Here is a 6,000-nt window from a genome sequence, read left to right on the forward strand (position 1 = left end):
CTGGCAGACCCAAACGCTCTGTGAGGGTCTGCTGGGAACGTCTGGCAGAATCTCCTGTCAGGAAGAGCTTCAACTCCCACCTCCGGCAGAGCTTTTCCCACGTCCCGGGGGAGGCGGGGGACATTGAGTCTGAGTGGACCATGTTCCGCGCCTCCATTGTTGAGGCGGCCGACCGGAGCTGTGGCCGTAAGGTCGTTGGTGCCTGTCGTGGCGGCAACCCCCGAACCCGCTGGTGGACACCGGCGGTAAGGGATGCCGTCAAGCTGAAGAAGGAGTCCTATCGGGCCGTTTTGGCCTGCAGGACTCCGGAGGCAGCTGACAGGTACCGGATGCCCAAGCGGAACGCGGCTTCGGCGGTTGGTGAGGCAAAAACCCAGGCGTGGGAGGAGTTTGGTGAGGCCATGGAGAATGACTTTCGGATGGCTTCGAGGAAATTCTGGTCCACCATCCGGCGTCTCAGGAGGGGGAAGCAGTGCAACGTCAACACTGTTTACAGTGGGGATGGCGTGCTGCTGACCTCGACTCGGGACGTCGTGAGTCGGTGGGGAGAATACTTCGAAGACCTCCTCAATTCCACCTACACGCCTTCCATTGAGGAAGCAGGGCCTGGAGACTCTGAGGCGGATTTTCCAATCTCTGGGGTCGAAGTCACTGAGGTAGTTAAAAAACTCCTCGGTGGCAAGGCCCCGGGGGTGGATGAGATCCACCCCAATTTCTTAAAGGCTCTGGATGTTGTGGGGCTGTCATGGCTGACACGCCTCTATAACGTTGCGTGGACATCGGGGACAGTGCCTCTGGATTGGCAGACTGGGGTGGTGGTTCCCCTCTTTAAGAAGGGGGACCGGAGGGTGTGTTCCAATTACAGGGGAATCACACTCCTCAGCCTCCCTGGTAAGGTCTATTCAGGGGTGCTGGAGAGGAGGGTCCGTCGGGAGGTCGAATCTCGGATTCAGGAGGAGCAGTGTGGCTTTCGTCCTGGCCGTGGAACAGTGGACCAGCTCTGCACCCTCGGCAGGATCCTCGAGGGTGCATGGGAGTTCGCCCAACCAGTCCACATGTGTTTTGTGGATTTGGAGAAGGCGTTCGACCGTGTCCCTCGGGAGGTTCTGTGAAGGGTGCTTCGGGAGTACGGGGTGCCGAGCCAACTGATAAGGGCGGTTCGGTCCCTGTATCACCGATGCCAGAGTCTGGTCCGCATTTCCGACAGTATGTCGGATTCGTTCCCAGCGAGGGTTGGACTCCGCCAAGGCTGCCCTTTGTCACCGATTCTGTTCATAATTTTTATGGACAGAATTTCTAGGCGCAGCCGAGGCGTTGAGGGGGTCCGGTTTGGGGACCTCAGCATCGCGTCTCTGTTTTTGCAGATGACGTAGTGCTGTTGGCTTCTTCAGGCTGTGATCTCCAGCTCTCACTGGAGCAGTTCGCACCAGAGTGTGAAGCGGTTGGGATGAGGATCAGTACCTCCAAAGCTGAGTCCACGGTCCTCGGTCGGAAAAGGGTGGAATGCCTTCTCCGTATCAGGGATGAGATCCTGAAGGAGTTCAAATATCTTGGGGTCTGAAGGAATGAGGTCGAAATACAAAAAGTCCTGCCTCGCTACAAAAACAGATATGCTCAAACCTCATTGAATAAAGTACATAAGCAGACAAGTATATTCACATATTAAATAAATAAAAGAAACATTTGAAGCATATAATTATACGTACACACCAAATCAATAAAGAAGACATAACTAGACATTTTTGATAAGTGGTGATGAGAAAGGTTTTTATAACTTTATGATCTGATATATATATTTCTGAGGACTTTGAAATAACAAATGACTTTTGATATATTGCCTAAATAGCTTAATGACCCTTAAGGAACTGTGGAATGCATGCCTGATGTTTTTTCTCTGAATCATGGACATGGCCAGAGTCGTCTTGACCGTTCAGTACTTGATTGTATCTTATGTTTTGACTAATGCTAGACGCCAGTTTTTGATTACTACTGAACGCTCTGCACAGAGGGAAATAGTTTGTCTAACAAAGAAAAGATACGGTTGAATGCGGTACGACAGTGTATGTCCAAGATTGGAGAAGAATGTTCACAGGAAGGTCACGTGGAGATAAAACCAGTGGGTGCCAGAAGGAGCCACCCGAGAACTCGGCCAAAGATGATCGCCAAGGCCGAGAGACGGGATGGAAGACAACAGCCCCCTCCACACACACACACACACACACACACACACCAACAGCCCCCCACCAACACACCGAATCGCCCATAACCAGCACCACTCCCATGGAAGCAGACTCTCCTTCGAACTTGCCCCACCCCGAAGACTCATCGCCCATCAATCCCAGCCCACAATGTGCTACTGAATATAAAACTGATCTAACAACCTTGGACTTTGCCTTTTCTGAATGGAGACTTTCCGCTCTTGAAGGGCCCAGCGCTGTATTGTACTTTCCTGAAAACCGAGCTTTTTGAACAAGAATTGTGATTGAACTCAACCAATCTGCGTAAGTCTAATTTCTGCTTCAGTGTCTTTGCATTTTCCTAAATCTGAAGAAATCAAACGAACACGCAGTGAGTAAATTGGATAACAGGTGATTGGCAAAGGCTTGTGCCGTGAGGCGCATCTAGCGCGCTCCCTAAATTGTGGACAAAATCCAACAGTATGTATGTATGTTAAATGTTTGTGTGTGAGATATATGTATGTATTAATATTGTGTAGGTATACGTTTAGTGTTCTAGCGATCAGCAGGTGGAAGATAATTTCGTAGTTTAGTATTTTATTGGGATAAGTGAGGAAAAATGATTTATGGCTGGGTATTTAGGGATTGTTAAAAGGGGGTGGGATTAAATGAATTATACTTCTTCCCACTCCTTTTCAGGCATGTGAATATGATTAATGGTTACTATTTTTGGTTATATCTTGATTGCTACTCTTTTATTTTATGTGCGTGTGTATCTGTATGTATGAAATCAAACGAGCACGCAGTGAGTAAATTGGATAACAGGTGATTGACAAAGGCTTTTGCCGTGAGGCGCAGATAACGCGCTCCCTAAATTGTGGACAAAATCCAACAGGTCTTCTTCATGAGCAAGATGGAGCGTGAGATCGACAGGCGGATCAATAGAGCGTCGGCTGTAATGCAGACGCTATACCGGTCCGTCGTGGTGAATAGAGAGCTGAGCCAAAAGGCAAAGCTCTCAATTTACCGGTCGATCTATTTACCGGTCGACCGGTCGACCCTCACCTATGGGTCGAAAGAACAAGATCTCGGATACAAGCGGCCGAAACGAGTTTCCTCCGCAGGGTGTCGGGGCTCTCCCGTAGAGATAGGGTGAGAAGTTCGGTCATCCAGGAGAGACTCGGAGTAGAGCCGCTGCTCCTCCTTCTTGAGAGGAACCAGATGATGTGTTTCGGGCATCTCACCAGGATGCCTCCTGGACGCCTCTCTGGGGAAGTGTTCTGGGCATGTCCCACCGGCAGGAGATCCCGTGGGCGACCCAGGACGCGCTGGAGAGACTATGTCTCTCAGTTGGCCAGGGAACATCTTGGGATCTCCCGGAATGAGCTGGACGAAGTGGCTTGGGAGAGGGAAGTCTGGGAGTCCCTCCTAAAGCTGCTGCACCCGCGACCTGACCCCGGATAAGCGGAGGGAGGGAGGGATGGTAATGTTGGCTATGTCAATCCTCAATAATATATAATGAGTGTGAAAGAGAGAAAGAGAGTGCTGCTGCATAAGTGGTGAAAAGATGATTGTGAAAGGTTAGATTAGATAGACACTTTATCGATTTCCGGGGGGAAATTCAGGTGTCAGCAGTTAGATACAGAAATACACAGATTAAACAGATATACAATATTGCTTAATATTAATAAATAACAAATAAATAAATAATAATTAATAAATAACATATATATAAATAGATTAACAATTAATGGATAAACAATAAACAGTGTAATCCTCACAACCCCCTTTCCCTTGTACAGGTGAGAAAGAGAGCGATGCAGCATATAGGCAACAGCATCCTCTGCCCCCACCTTCTCTCGATACGCAAATTGTAGAGGATCAAGAGTATGGCAAACCTGAGGCCTAAGGTGGTGAATCAGAAAACGCTCCAGAGCTCAGCGCAAGACAAGTGCTGTTGAACCTGTTACAAAAGTCATTCAGCTGGTTCGGCCTCTCCACACTGCCACTAGCGGTGAGACTTTGCCTCGGACCACAGCTGGTGATCAGCCTCAGTCCGTCCAACGCCACACTGTTCCACTTTAGCTTCTGTTCCAACTTCTTGAGCTGAGCCCTGAGCTCCTTCTGCACACGGGTGAGCTCCTGCTCATCACCGTCCTCGAAGGCCCACTTCTTTTGATTCAGGAGGTCCTTGATCCCACTCGTAATCCATGGCTTGTTGTTGGCATAGCAGTGCACCCTCTGTACTGGAACCACAACATCCATGCAGAAGTTGATGTAATCAGTGATATGGTCAATAGCCTCCTCAAGGTCCTCAATGCGTGGCCCCCCCAGCAACACATCCCAGTCGATAGTCCCAAAGCAGTCCCTCAGCAACTGCTCAGCCTCAGGAGACCACTTCCTGAACAGGCGAGTGGTCACTGGAAGTCTCTTCAGTCTAGTCTTGTAGCGCGGCCACGGGAGAACCAAATTGTGATCTCCTCTCCCAAGTGCTGGCAGAAGGGTGGCACTGTACGCATTCTCGACGTTCGCATACAGCAAGTTGATCGTCTTATTTCCCCTGGTGTAATAATCCACATACTGGGTGAAGGCAGGTAGGGTCTTGTCCAAAGTCACATGATTAAAATCCCCAGAAATCAGCAGCATTGCCACAGCGTGTTTCGTCTGCAAGTCAGCAACCTCAGAGTGGATGACGTCACACACTACTCCAGTGTCGGCACGGAGGAGCAATACCTGGATCTGATATCGGCTCCGATCTTGACAAATTAGCTGGCTCAGATATCGGATATCCAATCCATCATTCTGATCCCGTCATTTCTTTTTTAGCAAGACCGTTACTGTGATCGAGCCTAGTTACTTCTGTTTGCAATGCAGGTTACCCCAACACGTAGAGCACGCACACCACCAGCTAGTGTTGACAAAACAGAGCACCATGGAGCAAGCACCGTACCGAGCCAAGACAGCGATTCCAAAATATTTCAAAGTCGACATGCCAACAAGTCTGACTGCAATATGCAAAATCAGCAACATGACAGTTTCGCGGGGTGGTGATAAAGTCGGAAAATTCAACATCACAAATTTCTAAATGCACCTCCAAAAACACCATGCAAAAGAGCATGAAGAGACGGTGGAAAGTACAACAAAACAGCTAAATTTGGTGGATGCAATGCAACGACTGGAGAAACTGCCAGCTGGCAGCATAAAAGACAACTAACATAACCGAGAAGGTTATGGAGTTTATTGTTTTGGATTTGCAACCCCTCTTTGTCGTTGACAACGAAGGATTCTGCCGCCTTTTTGAACACAATGAGCCCAGGTACAGTTTACCGTCTCGAAAATATTTTTCTGAGACTGCTCTGCCTGAACGCTACAAAAAAGGGTGCAAACACATATCACAAGATATGTACTAGCATCAACGGGCTTCACTACTAACATCTGGACCTCTGACATGTGACCCATGATTCTCTTAAGTTTAACTATCCACTGGTTATACGTGAGTTATGCACAGTGCAATGCTCCAGGTGAAAAACTTTCAGGGATCACATACCAGAGACGCAATTTCCACTGCAATAATGGAAATTCTTTAGGGGTCGGGAACCTATGGCTCGCAAGCCAAGTGTGGCTCTTTTGATGATTGCATCTGGCTCGCAGATTTCGGCTCCTCAGATAAAATATATTATCCTATTAATCCAGCCATCTATTTTCCGCGGCTAAGTCCTGAGCAACTGTCCATTGTTTTATTGGATAATAGCCTACAGGTAAACATCCCCTTTAGAATTAGTTTGCTCGGTCATTAGCTCAGGGGCTGAGGAGCAACTGTCCA

The sequence above is a fragment of the Syngnathus scovelli genome, chromosome 1 (genome assembly GCF_024217435.2).
Source record: "Syngnathus scovelli strain Florida chromosome 1, RoL_Ssco_1.2, whole genome shotgun sequence".
NCBI classification, from domain to species: domain Eukaryota; kingdom Metazoa; phylum Chordata; class Actinopteri; order Syngnathiformes; family Syngnathidae; genus Syngnathus; species Syngnathus scovelli.